Source organism: Bradysia coprophila (genome assembly GCF_014529535.1).
Source record: "Bradysia coprophila strain Holo2 chromosome X unlocalized genomic scaffold, BU_Bcop_v1 contig_173, whole genome shotgun sequence".
NCBI lineage: Eukaryota > Metazoa > Arthropoda > Insecta > Diptera > Sciaridae > Bradysia > Bradysia coprophila.
The window spans coordinates 4,655,758-4,669,242 of record NW_023503302.1 but is presented as its reverse complement, the minus strand read 5'-3'; the positions used below and the strand labels follow the sequence as shown (position 1 = coordinate 4,669,242).

The 13,485-nt window shown below is 35.2% G+C and overlaps 1 long non-coding RNA gene across 1 annotated transcript; it reads right to left on the bottom strand.

Annotated features, from left to right (window-relative positions):
* Window positions 1–386: 386 nt before the first annotated feature.
* LOC119068274 lies at window positions 387–8,728 on the bottom strand. Its single transcript, XR_005086124.1, has 3 exons — window positions 8,527–8,728; window positions 1,007–1,009; window positions 387–399 (listed from the first exon to the last, which is right to left on the bottom strand). It is a non-coding gene; the product is annotated as an uncharacterized LOC119068274 (long non-coding RNA).
* Window positions 8,729–13,485: the final 4,757 nt, after the last annotated feature.

The window sequence follows — 13,485 nt, the reverse complement described above, 5'->3', positions numbered from 1 at the left end:
CAATGATTGCCAAAAAATTAAAATGTTAATTGTAATGAGAGTATTTTTAGTTCAGCGTGTACATGTCAGTTATGGTATCAACCACAAACACCATATTTTGTGAAAATTAAGTCTATATTTTTATAGATTGACAACTTCTCGTTTTTTTTTTGCAATGACGAAAGTTCTGAAAAGAAAACTTTGACCAGCGGGTTAGTTCTCGTCTGAGTAATTTTTTGTGAATCGTCCGAAATGTGTATAATGAAGTCGCCTCATGTAGTACTCCACATAATGTGTAAAGAATTTGCTTGACTGAACCTTGAGTCCTGAACCACCTTTTTTATTCACAGTAAGTAATGAGTAACAAGAAACTTAAATAAAACAAAATTTTTCCCTTTTTCTTTAAAAAAAAGCATTTTCCTTGTCGTCAACTAAGTGAAGAAAAATTCAAAACTAATCGGTAAATAACCGGTAAATTTTGTTGCAAATTTCGGTAATACCGTTAACCGGTTATCTGAAAATCAACGGTAAATACATTCCCTAATTCTAAGTTCTCCATTATTCAATCAGAGAATCTCAGCAAAGACTCATCAATACAGGCTAAGTTTAAAAAAAAACAGTTGTGTTGCATATTTTCTTGAACGCTCACTGACACGCCGAAGTTATACTCGAAACGCTTGTTTAGCAGTATCTTCGAAGCATCTTTACCATTTTTTTTTCTTTTTGCAGTTAAGGTTTCTCAGCAACAAAGTCCTCCCAGTAAAATTCTTTTGAAGATCTCTTCAAGGCAATTCTGTGAAATGGAATGTGGTAATTCTCATCCACAAGTAAATTTCAATGATTTTGCACTAGCCCAAAAAAAATTGTCCCATGCGAAAGTTGATAGCAATTTACCCCTTGCGAAAGTGATCGATTACATGCCGAATATTTTCGGTTCATTTCTCCTGAATTCTTATGTGAATTTCAACTTTCGCATTATGTAGGTAGGTAGTAAAACTACTACTACGTAATTCATTGATATGGAAACAATCTCTCGTGTATTTTTGATCAAGTTGCTTCGGTAACTGTTTTTCGAAAAGTGTAACTTTTAGAAAATTATCAAATTGGCACGTTAACGACAAACAAGATTTCATCTATTACTTCCAATGCACGTTCAAGAGAAATGAGTTCAAAAACTTTGTGGAGTCTTTAAAACAAAAAAGAAAACGAAAAACGTTCGATTGCACAAGATATACACGGTGGGGCTGAACAACTTTCTTTTCGACAAGTCAATTTACATGAAATTTTATTCATTATTATGAAAGGACTTCACCTCACGATAATATTAAGCCCAAATTTAAAATATTTTGTCGGGAGAGTTTCCAGAAAAAATCTAGAGCTGTACCTGTAGCTGTACTTTGATGAGCTCTGGCGGGCGTCTATCTTCTCGTTCCAGCCTACGTTCATTATTTCGTCATAGCCTGATACCACATTTGTCATAGGTTCCTAAAACAAACTGCGCTGATACCCAATATTTGCCAATGTCGAATTACTTGATTTTTTTTTATGAAAAATTGCAAAAGCTCAAATTCGAAGAAATGAGTAATTTTCAAATTCTATTAATTAAATATGCATTCAGTTTAGAAAATACCACGAAAATCATAGAATCAGACATTTTTAATTTTTCCATATAAAAATTTCGAGAAAAGTGACATTGGCACATACTGGGTTGTTTTTTTTGGAACCTATGACAAATTTGGTATATTTTGAATGGTTACAGCTCATCCTATGACGAAATAATGAACGTAGACTGGAACAAGAAGATAGACGCTCGCCAGAGCTCATCAAAGTACAAATACAGGTACAGCTCTAGAAGGTCGAAAAAAGGTTGTTCAGCCCCACTAAGGTTCTTTGCGCCAAAAAAGAACTCAATCTTAACGCGACCCGAAAGACGAATTGAATTTTAAGCACCCACGCGATCCACCCTGTACATGAGTTATGGAAATTTTATTAGAAATATAAAAAAAATTGTTGAGGAACAATAAATTAATTTTATCCTTGCGACAATGCGGATTGTGTATTGTCGTTTCGTTTCAGTTACCAAAATAGACTGAACACCGAGCAATGTACAGTTCGTAACGATTTTCATTTTTGGTGGTTTTATTCCGAATGTAAAGAAATCGATGAAGAACCGGTGATTTGTTGAAAAACTTTTAACCCAGTTGGACAGCGGTCCAAACAGAAAACGATAAATTACATTTTATAACCACAAGTTTTGAATTTTGTACTTGAGACGTGGGACGTGGGAACATCCAACTTAATAAATAAATAAATGGTTTCGTTTCATTTCCGTTTCGAGCACATATTTGAATCGTACACTACACACCGTTCCACTTCTCCTTTCGTCGTCTATACACTTTTCTCGGACATGATTCGCTTTTTTTTGTTGTTGTTGTGTGAGAAACTTTGTTTATTCGATATACAACAGAGGTCCCCTCCGAAAAATACGAAAAGAATATCCATCACGATTAATCAAATTTGCCAAAGTAATTTTCTTCCAACTATAAACAAAAAAATTCATCTTCATTGTCCGTATCAACCACAATACACCAACTCCCAAACACAAAATGTTTTTAGGCAAAACAAATAAAAAACCGAACCGCATCGTCTTCGCTCGAATTTTTGTTGATTTTTTTTCTTCTTTTTTCCCTTCGTTCGTCTTTCATTTTATCCCCTGGACACTGGCTGTTTGGAAAGCCAAGAATGTATGGAAAAAAGTGTAGATTTATGTAATCATGAAAGACACCTGCAAATAACCAAAACTATAAATCCTATGGGACTAAACACACATTATGTAGCGTCACACAAGACCATTAATGCCATAAGTAAAATGTGTTAAGCACTGCTCATTTACCATTCTCACTTTATGTTATGGATCCCCGTTTGGTAGCCTTAACATTAAGCGCTTTTATATTATACATGAGTGGTCTCAAAATTTTGATAATTTTTATATATTACAAAGAGAGAGAGTGAGAGAGAAACATACGAGTAATTACGAGGGTGACAGGGGAAACGAATTGACTAATTACACTTTAACGACTCGTATATACTATACACAATCCAGGAGTATACGATTATTGCAGATTTTATTCAAACGATTTTCTATTTCCGCTAAAACAACCACTCAGTCGATGTATTAGTTATAATCTCCGAATTCGATTAACGGGATTTAGTTGAATGGAATTCACGGGACATTGGTTGGAATTGCGTTTGTAAAAGATTTTGCTGTCGACTTTTTTTCTGGAGGTCCGTGCATTGCAAAAGTAATACATTTATGTGCGTAGTGTAAGTGTAGATATCTAATATTAGCTTTAGAACAGAAAAAAACTGTCGTCTCATGTGTAGCCAGTGGTGATCGAAAGCCCGAAGGAGACGACGATTGACGTGGCCGTTTATGATGCTAATGGAAAGCTGTGGTCATGCAGTTACGGAACAAATAGGGTTTTATTGGGGATTCATTATAAAAATGAAAATATTTGACTACGATGAACTTCTACGACTATAGCTTCCTCGACAAAGCAACTAAGAGATCAAAATGTGTTACTAACAGCTTTTTACAGTCAATAGCAAGTGCAGTCCGGACAACTGGCTTAACGTGACTTCCGAATCACACCTAGATACTTGCCTAAATCTAGGCTAGACACAAATTAATCGTATTTGGATTACTTTATACGAGTCATTAAGTGTGAACATCGTTGCTGCCACCAAACACACTGCAACTACTCAAATTATGAAACTTGAATGAACTTTAGGACGTTACCAATGCGATATCATCGCTGGAAAAAATCCATGTTGAATTGTCTGACATGGGGATCGGACCATCCCGTCCGTAGATATCAAACATGGGTAGCGATACGATGAGTGGAAACAATTCTAAATGGAAGGACATTCCGTTACGTTCTGAGCTCCAACCAGCAATAAACATTCTTTTCAATGAAGACAGTAGTTGTGGAATTGTGACAGAGTAATTAATTAAATTACATTTGGTTGCTTTCGAGAAGTTGCACTTTTAATGCAAATTACCACATCAGACAACATTTATATTCAAAACCTCACAACAACACTAAATTCGCGTTTAAATATTTTAATTTCATTTTAACATAATTACAGACACATTTTAACACACAAAACTACCAACTCGTGCAACAAAGCACCAACAACGTGATGACAAAGAAAACTTCTCATCCCACCCACTCTCTATATTCGTTAAGCAACGTCAGTATGAACGCAAACACACAAAAAAGCCAACCAATGTTATGATTAACAAAATTGCTAAAGTTTCAAAGCAGCAACACTGAACGGTTAAGATGATGATGACACGATTATCCGTCTAACCAAAATTTGATGAGACTTCAAATCGACGATTAAATTCTTCCCTTTTCTCACGATGTCGGAGGTGCACGGTAGCACGAGCATTCGGATGAAATATAAATATTCATCTCTCCAGCATATTGAAAAGTGAATGTCGGAGATGTGTGTGGTAAATATAAAAAAAGAAATCTTTAAATCTTTCGTGTCGACTAAGCTATCTGTCTGTACCTAAACTAGTTCCGTTTTCTGACTGTAATCTGTACCCTTTTCTGGCTTTTGCCTGTACCCTGTAACCCTGTACAGCCATAATTCTTGTAAGTTAGACATTTTAAGAGAATGTAGATAGTGTGGCGTTAGATACCTAAAAACGAGACGGTGAGTCATGTGCCTCTATTTACTCGTATAGGTGTAACGAGCGCCTGCAAGGAAGTTGCAAATACGATGCATTGTCCCAACGATTCCAACGCAAGTTATATTGACTGTGTTATAAATGAAGTCAATTTTGTTTATTTCATTTTTATTTCCAACATTAAATTACATAAAAAAAATCGCACCGCGTAGCTCCAATATGCGTTACAATTCAAAGGAGCTACAAGTCAACAAGTGAACAACTTCGATTACACATTATAGTTTTAAAGACGCACGAATCGGTACAGATAAGAGTTATTTTTCGCCCAGCAACTTTTGAAATGCGGCCACGGCTTGTGATTTGTCCGGAGTTAACACCAATTTCGTCTCAGGAATGGCAAAAGGAAAATAATATATTTTCGGTGTTTATGAGGGTCAGTTGAGTAAAAAATATCGAATATCACACAAAAGTGGACTTTTCCACCCCATAACTTTTGCCTTGGTTTCCTGTTTCATTTATCCTGTAAACAAATTTTATTAGCCCCTTCAGCAAATAAAAACTCTTCAGCTTTCGTTGCCCGCTTTTAAATCTTGATGCCGACTGAAACTTTATTTAAAAAAAAAAAAACGAGAAGAAGCAAAACAAATAATAAAAGTAAACTGCAAAAACTATAAGTAGTCCAGATGCTTTATGTTTGGAACATTTTTGTCTGTATACGTGAGAGTGTAATGATGAGCTATGATATGAATCGGTCGGTAGGGAAAGTAAACGGTCGAGAAGGAACGTAACGGTTGGGAAGGAATGCACCAACACACTCTCACTATTACAGAAAAATATCTTTCAAAATACCTCAATACACACTCGATGTGTGTATTTAAGCTTCGCCCGCGCGTGCACGCACACACATCTTGTGTGTATTGGGGTATGTTGAAATATACTATTTTTCATTTATCCGCTAAATATTTCTCTAAATATGAAAAATCATGGAACTGTTACGCCGTTAGCAATATGAAAACTGACACAATTGTCACTTTTTGTTTTGGTTTGGATTGAATTGTAACATTTCACTTAATCTGGCTTCTAGACTCTAGCCCGTAACAAATCAAAAAATCTGGAACAAAAAAATCTTCTTCTTCTTCGTTCGTTAAGCAAACAAGATATTCCCCTTTCCCCTTTCCGGTTACTTCCGGTTAAATTATCGTTTTTATGGCGAATTTTCTTTGATAAGGGACTATTCGTAAATTATGTAACAACTTTCAGTCTTTCAAATTTAAATCTTCAGTAACTCGAGAAATACGTGTTTCAGCCTAAATGAGGGGTAGAACATTTGCAGAGCGCGTATTTCTCGAGTGTAAGATTTAAATTTTATGACAGCACTGACATTGCCGTATGTAATTTATGAATGAAACCCCGCCTGCCGTTTGTAATTGAATTAATTCAGCGATAATGGCCCATTGCACTTAACCAAGCACAAGCACAGAAATTTCAAGAAGGAGCCTCTTCGACGCAGTAGTCAAAATTTCTCATACAAATTTTGTTTGTAAGGTTAGTGTAATGCTACTGCGCCGCAATTTTATATAAGTTTAAGAAAAAAGCCGATTTTCCGTTAAAGTGTCATTTTCGTTCAGTGACATTTATTTTAGTTCAGTTAGTCTACTTACTGAGTCAAATATCCCAGAGCACAGGCTTGAATCTCATAGTTTTGTTCATAGTGTGCTGTGGTTTTAGGAAATTTTTCAAAATAATATAGACCTTTATGCCACTTAGTATCTGATTTCTTTAGCAATGCATTTAACGAATGAAGTACCAGACGGAACATCTGTTATACCATGTTATTTGTAATATATATTTTCGTGAATTAAAACTGATTGCCTAATTTTTGTAACTCTGCACACACTGCATAGCAATTCAATTAAAAAGTTTTGTTCTCAACAAACCTCAACATATTACCAATCTTTAAATCCAACATAAGACTTCCGGACTAAAGTATCCACCAGACGATTGGAGTAAATTGCCATTAAGTTAGTTAAGAGATTAGAATAGAAATGTTGAAAATCGAAACAACCCCTCAGAACATTGATACTTATCGTTCCGTTAAATCGGATATTTTTTTCTGTTTCACTGGACAAAAATTTTCAAATTTCTTATCGGATGAGCAGCCATAAAATAATGTTTGAAAGAAGAAAAAAGGAAAAGAAAATATTCCCAAAATTCTAAACCAGTAGAACAAGCCATTCATGGTGAATAATAAGACCTATAGCAGCAGAGTATAGCATTTTTTTACAGTTTTGTTCTAATTAATTGGAATTTTATGGAAGTTAAAATATTCAAAAATATTCCAAATGCAAAAAAGAAATTCAAATTTTATTCAAATAAATGGTAAAATATCGTCGCTCTACGTTTAAAATACATATAAATAAATTGAGATTTACTAAGACGCCATCCTATAGCAAATTCAAAGTCACCAGACACACTGACGCCTGTTAACGTTTCTCCCATAAAATCTACCAACATATTTCGTATGTTTTTAGCTTTTGAGCTTTTCAGCAACGCTATTTTGCTTATCATCAATAAGAGAAAGTCTAATTGATGTTCACACAAGTGAAGAACGAAGAGAGTTGAGCAAATTGTTTACGATATTCTCTTTTATACTGAAGTAGCGAAAATAATGCACGCGAGCTTTTAAGAGAATCTGTATACGGTCAACACTTCTCCTCAACGAGTATGCAAAAGCTCTGAAAAGACTTTAACAGCGGTTATCAATTGAAAGTTTTGCGATAACATTACAATTTTTTCATACTATACTAAAACCATTTTTGACGATGCAAAACCCGATGTGAATGTCCAATTATTATTATTATTCTCTAGATGAATTCACAGTGTTCGAGAATCTGAAAAATAGAAATCTTCCTACGAAAAATCAGAACAATGAAAAATGAAATTTAGTTTTTGAAAACTGTTTTTTTCAAATTTGTGTTCAGCAATTATTGCACAAATTGACTTCTCAACGTTGAACGTCAATAAGAATAAATCGAGTCTCATTCATATGGAAACAAAAATAGAATAGTTCGTACCTAGGACTTTTAATCCATTTTAGAAGACCCAGTGACATATGGAATATCTGTGATAAACAAGATTTTACTGACCGTGATTTTCACAGTAGGTTCGAAAAATATTGTTTTGGTGATCGCTTCCAAATTTTTGTTTATTTTTTGATCAATTTTTGAAGATTCAGTTGATTCAACAAATCGAGGATTGAAGATGGAAAAAAGTTATCATTGCTGCTGCGGTAAAAATTTCAACAGAAAATTGTCGTTCGAACGACATCAACGGTCCCAGTTCGGATGTATTCGACCGAATGAGAACTTCTGTAAGATTTGTGGAAAGGAATTCCCCCATAAGGGAAAAAAGAATCTTCATGAAGCGATCTGCCGGCGGAAAAGAGAAGAAGGACGCAAAGTGATAGTTATTTCAAACATCCAAATAGACCGCCTGTTGCACCGGAAATGGGATGGGTTGTGATACCGACAACATCGAACGACTATCAAATTGCACAGGAAATTGAATCGGCTGTGACAACGAACGACGTTCAAACAATTTATAGCACCAACAGAAAAAAAAAATGTTCACGCTGCCACGCACAACAAGGCTGTACCAAAGTATACAGCCTTGCGCACAAGTCCAAAGGCTGTACGATCACGTATGTCACAGTGAGTTCAATTAGTCGGGAAGACAAAATTTTTATAATTTTATTACATTCTTTACACAAAATAGAACAAATCTGCGTTTACAGAATTTTTTTTACGATAGTTAAAATATATTTAAAATTTATTTTATTAAATAATAACTTTGTACGACTTTCTTTTAAATATTTTCAAATATCCAAAAAGACTGTCAAGAGGCTGTCAGGAGACTGTGAGTTTTTTAGAACAGTTTAGAACTTTCATTTACACATAAACAATAACAAAGGCACATCGGAGCCATGTCAAAACATTGCCGATTGATGTAAAAATTTGATGTGAGTTTTGTTTTCAATTTAAAAAATACAAAATTGTGTTTTTTCATGTGTCGAAATAAAATAAATTATAAAAATTCGCTGTTTCCTGACTAATTGCGAAGATTGCAGTGGAAAAAATTGGAATGAAAAAACGTTACAATATCACAAGGAGTTTCTTTGCCCTGGAAAATTTGGAGATTTAGGAGAAAATCTTTTTTTCTACTACGCCATCAGGAACGAATACGAATGCAGAAGGTGCGGAGCAGGTTTTTGGAGGTTGATGCACTTGACTGCACACATTCGAAAAGTAACTTGCGCTTTAAGCGAACGTTGCGATAACTGTTGATGTTGGTAGATTCGAGTTTTAGAAAAAGTAATCACTACAATGTGTGTGAAGGTATAGTGATGACCAAATGCGGCGAGAGGATTAAACAAATTTGAATGCACATCGTGTGGAGCATTGTTTGACGTGTACTTTCATTTGCTGAAACATAGGAAGAGACCCTGCCATTACGATTAAAAATTTTACTGCGACGATTGTGGAACAATGACGCTAACGATAGATGAAATGAAATTACACATGCACATTTGCCGCAACGAGCCACTGTTAGCCATACTTCAATTGGACAAAAATAGAACGATATTGTCCCGCAGTGCGAGACGATCATGAATAACGATGGTGAAGTTGCAGCGTGAAGTAAATTTTATCACATACGCGCGGTGTTCGGCTGTCAAAATTACTCAACTATAAGTTTAATTGAAAAATTACACTTCAGTTCTATGTTGTTGTCTCGTTTTCGCTTATGTGATAAAATAGAGTACACACTTGTCACTATCAGTCTCGGCAAGCCTCGACTTCTTCGTGACAAGTGTGTAATATATATTGAACCCTTGATACAATTTGCCCGTCAAATGAGTTGTTGGCTGCAAAAAAATTTGAACTGGCCGTCATTTTTAATGTGCAATTGATGATCCGATTGAAAGGCCAAGAGTCTGGACATTAACACATGAACATTTATAAGTGTGACTGAAAATAGGAAAAGGTGTCGAAACTAATGCAACTTGCTTAGAAAATATCAATAAACTAGTAGATAGACAGATGAAAGCGAATAACTTTCAAATTTGCTAGAAGTACCTGTATTACATTATTTCTGCCATGTGCTTCTTTCAAATTAAGTGCCGTCATTTAAAAAATGTCAATCTTTTTATCTCTTTCACTACGATTTCCCTGCTTGTTAAAAGTGATCTTCTATTTCCAGTTCACAGTTTCTATCAGCCCTTGACAATACTTGACAAAGCATTTCAGAACAAATGTAGACGAACTGAACATAAAAATCTTGTTCCGCAATGGCAAACATGAAAAAGAATGTATGGGCCAGGGCTAGTGAGTAATGTCTGGTTTTCTGTACATGATCACATCGAAGAAGAAATTCCGGTGGAAGATTGAAACAGTGCTGGCTATAGGGAAAGACCGATCGGTTTTTTTAATCCACAAGTATTAAAGCATACTAAGAATTTTGTCCCGTATATGGAATGTTTGTAAGCAATAATGGAGGCTTTCGGAAAAGTCAACACTATTGATTTTATACCAAGCGTCTCTCAAGCAGTGATACAAAATGGAACTATGTCAAATAGAGGTCTTTTTTCATTGAAAATTTCATGAGATATTCTCTCGTTTATTTTTGTAAGAAGAAAATGAGGACCTAGACCCAACACGAAAATATTATAGAATGAATTTATTCCCTCTCTGTATTTATAGAAAGTGTCCACGTAATGAAATCCATTTTCAAACTAAACGAAGTATTCAAAATAGTAATCTGCATTAATAGTTATTTAAGTCACAGGGACCGTTCACTTTCGCGTGACGTATGAAGTTTCTCATGCTTGTTGTGAGAACCGAAAGTAAAAAATGCCGATGTCAATGCCAATGCCAAGCATGAAAAACTGTTTGAAATGATTCTACAAATTAATTTCTTCGATTATATTTGACATTCAACGAGAAATAGCAATTCGATAAAATACCGGTATTGCCAAAAGCCTTCCGGTTTCCTTTCCCTACTCGAAGCAGATACTTTGAGATTTGGACACAAAAACACTTTGTGTTTAATTCCCAAAAAAACGACTCGCAGCAGATGGTCTTAAATATTGCAGGAGGCGGGTTCAAAAATTTTTGTTTTGGACTATCTTTTGGAACCAATTAAATTTGAGTTTTCTAAACGGCCAGTGAAAATAAACGAAGTGACTATTGGCAGGCGCCTGCCAATAGTGAAAATATTATTAATATGACTATTGGCAGGCGCCTGCCAATAGCCAAAATATTATTAAAATGACTATTGGCAGGCGCCTGCCAATAGCCAAAATATTATTAAAATGACTATTGGCAGGCGCCTGCCAATAGTGAAAATTTTATTAAAATGACTATTGGCAGGCGCCTATCAATAGTTTTTCTTATACAATTTTGACTATTGGCACAGACGATAATTTAAAAAGGAAAATGCTATTCGCATTACGTATTCTAGAGCTTTCGAAACCAAATATTATTAACGACTTTATAACAGAATATTAATTAGATCAAATAGTCAGTTATATTAACCTTTTATGAATCATATGGTTCAGGCATGTGTTTTGTTCCTACTTAATCCTTCTACAGATTGTGTGAGGGAGAAGTTTAGTCTGATACAACTAAATTCATTTCTACAATTTGTAGGAGTAAAGATTTTGGTTTGTTCCTACAGAATTCATCGTTCTACAAACTTTACAATGAAAGAGTTTTGTTTGTTCCTACCGAATTCATTTCTCTACATACTGAGTAAAGGTGTTGTTCGGTTTGTTCCAACTTCCAACTGAATTCATCCTTCTACAAACTGTGTAAGGAAGGACTTTGGTTTGTTCCTACCGAATTCATCCTTCTACAATTTGTGTGAGGAAGGAGTTTGCTTTGTTCCTACTAAATTCGTCCCTCTACAATTTGTGCGAGGAAGGAGTTCGGTTTGTTCCTACTGAATTCATCCTTCTACAAACAGTGTAAATAAAGAGTTTGGTTTTTTTCATTCTCCTACAAACTGTGTAAGGAACGAGTTTGATTTGTTCCAACTGAATCCATCCTTCTACAATTTGTGTGAGGAAGGAGTTTGGTTTCCTACTACTGAATTCATCCTTCTACAATTTGTGTGAGGAAGGAGTTTGGCTTGTTTCTACTGAATCCATCCTTCTACACACAGTGTCAATAAAGAGTTTGGTTTTTAATTCTCCTACAAACTGTGTAAGGAAAGAGTTTGATTTGTTTCAACTGAATTCATCCTTCTACTAACTGTAAAAGGTAAGAGTTTGGTTTGTTCCAAATTTACTCATCCGTTTACAAACTGTGTACAGAATGAGTTTGGTACTGAATTCATACTTTTTCAACTTGAATAAGGAAGGTTTCTGTATTCTGATTGATCAACTGAATTCATCCTCCTACAAATTGAATGATGAAGGTGTTCGTTTTTTTACTGAATTTATCCTTTGACGAAATACGCCTCATTTCGTCATTTTGTTGGACCTTGACCAAAGGTCACTTCCTCAGAATGTGCGAATAGCGAAGAAGAGGCTATTCGTATGTACATACATTGTGCGAATAGTCACTTCATAATATGATGAGATGACGAATAACGCACATAGACAAAAAGTACTAGCAGAAAAATTCAAGGTGCCAATGGGTCATCTCTAACCTTTTGTAATGTCCACATCATTTCATAGAATAGGCGATTACATCTGGAGAAAATTTATTTAATAAACTTTTCTATGCAATTCTCAAAAGCTAATTAACATATAGATTGCTGAGAAATATTAGAAATTATTGAGCTGTAAATTTGAATAGTCCAGAATATTAAAATACACTATTCGCAGGCGGAGAGGTGTAGGATGTCGAGAATATTAGATTAGTTGGCGCCGCGCCAACTAATCTAATATTCTCGACATCCTACACCTCTCCGCCTGCGAATAGTGTATTTTAATATTCTGGACTATTCGCAGGCGCCTGCCAATAGTCATTATAATAATATCTCGCTATTGGCAGGCGCCTGCCAATAGTCACTTTAATAATACTTTCACTATTGGCAGGCGCCTGCCAATAGTCATTTTAATAATATTTTGACTATTGGCAGGCGCCTGCCAATAGTCATTATAATAATATCTGGCTATTGGCAGGCGCCTGCCAATAGGACCTACCGAAAATAAATGAGATGCACAATTAATGATGTAGCAAATAGATCATTCTTGCATCTAACTATAATTTTGTGATCGTAAAAACACCAGGTAATAAAAGTAAGACGGCAAACTATTGAAAAATTTAGTCAGTCAATGGACCTGACCCACTTAAAAGTTGGGGGCCTAGTTTAGAGAAAGGAATTCTGAAGTTAAAATAAAAGATTGCTCTTTTGACAATTTAATCAGTCAAGTGACCTGACCCACCCGTGAGATGAAACCTAAATGTCTGTTTAGAAAGAAAAACCAACTCCGACTCCGACTTCACTATACCCAGCAAGCAATGTATTTCAATTGCTATGCCTCCTACATTACGCTATGCCAACCAGGTAAGTGGTAAAGGACAATCACACAAAGAGCTGACCCTCAATTGGCGTAATTCGAAAGAAAATCGGATCATGTTTAGATCTCCTGAGAGATTCACCAAAACACTGATTTGCTTGAATAAAGTTTAATTAATAGTAAGTTGTATACAAACTGAAAATGGCAATCAATCCTCTTCCTCCGAAATCGTTCCGTCATAGAAGATCTGATCAACATCATTCATGTTGAATTCGTCATTGAC